This window comes from Nothoprocta perdicaria, unplaced genomic scaffold, assembly GCF_003342845.1.
Source record: "Nothoprocta perdicaria isolate Ctin4 unplaced genomic scaffold, notPer1 scaffold_12, whole genome shotgun sequence".
NCBI classification, from domain to species: Eukaryota; Metazoa; Chordata; class Aves; order Tinamiformes; family Tinamidae; genus Nothoprocta; species Nothoprocta perdicaria.
In genome coordinates this window covers 39674-41200 of record NW_020454316.1, presented here as the reverse complement: position 1 = coordinate 41200, position 1527 = coordinate 39674, and positions in this window count along the sequence as shown.

The window sequence follows — 1527 nt, the reverse complement described above, 5'->3', positions numbered from 1 at the left end:
GCATGCGCAGAGCGGTTGAGAGTGCTCGCTGCTGCCATCGCGTGTCCGAAAATGAGTACTGCAAGAGGGAGGGGGGAGCGGGCATGCGCAGAGCGGTCGGGAGTGCTCGCTGCTTCCATCGCGTGTCCGAAAATCGGTACTGCAGGAGGGAGGGGGGAGCGAACATTTGTAGAGCGGTCGAGAGTGCTCGCTGCTGCCACCTCGTGTCCGAAAGTCGGATCCGCCTTTTCTTTCTGAATGGAAACTCTCCTTTGTTGGGCCCTGAAACAGAACCGTGTAGGGGTACTTTGAAATGCAGCGGCATTAACTATCTGTGGCCCTATCCTGTATGTTGTAGGGAGCAATGGCGACTCCGGTGCTGTCTGTGTCTTTAGCAGCTATTTAGGGCTTTCTCGGGCGGTTGTGGAAGGGCGGCAGCTGTAGGAGCATTCTGGATGGAGTCGCGGGGAGGGCGGGGATGCCGAGGCCAGGCCCTGGTGGGGATCCCGGGGCCACGGAGCACCCTGGGGCTCTGCGGCGGTTCCTGGGCTCCAGAGGGAGCGGAGCGCTCCCCCCGCCACCGGCAGACGCCATGGAGCCTGGCTTCCCCCGCCTGCCGGGATCGGCAGTCTTCCGGGGCCGCGCTGCCTTCCCCGATGTTGCCCTGCGCTGCATGCCGGGAATTGTAGTCTTTCCTCACGGGGCTTCCGGGCGGCTATGTTGTACTCTTAAGGACATTCTGGGATTTGTAGTCTTCAGTAACAGAACTTTCCGGTGGCCATGTTTAATTTAGCAGGGAGTGCTGGGAGTTGAAGTCTTCCATTACGGGACTTCCGGGCGGCCATGTTGTACTTTGCAGGGCATTCTGGGATTTGCAGTCTTCAGTCACAGAACTTCCAGGTGTCCATGTTTTAGTGTGCAAGGCATTCTGGGAGTTGAAGTCTTCAGTTATGAGACTTCCGGGCGGCCATGTTGTACTCTGCAGGGCATTCTGGGAGTTGTAGTCTTCAGTCACAGAACTCCCGGGAGGCCATGTTTTAGTTTGCAGGGCATGCTGGGAGTTGAAGTCTTCTGTTACAGGACTTCCGGGCGGCCATGTTGTAGTCTGCAGGGCATGCTGGGAGTTATAGTCCCTCATCACCGGATTTCCCTGCAGCCATGTTGTATTCTCCAGGGCATGCCGGGAGCTGTAGTCTTTCATCACCAGATCGCCTGGCAGCCATGTTGTAGTCTACAAGGCATGCCGGGAGTTGTAGTCTATCGTCACTGGGCTTCCAGGCGGCCATGTCCTAGTCTACAGGGCATGCTGGGAGCGTCTCATCCTGATTTCTGGACCTTGCGGTGCCTTTCGAGGCGCCATCTGGCTTTGAAGAAGCCGTCTCCCTAGTCGGAAGAAAAGACAATCTCATTGGATTCCGGGAAGCTTTTAAATGAATATGCGATCCAGCCGTCTTCTGAGGGGACGGTGCGCATGCGCAGAGCCGTCGGGAGCACTCGCTGCTGCCATCGCGTGTCCGAAAATGGGTACTGCAAGAGGGAGGGGGAGCG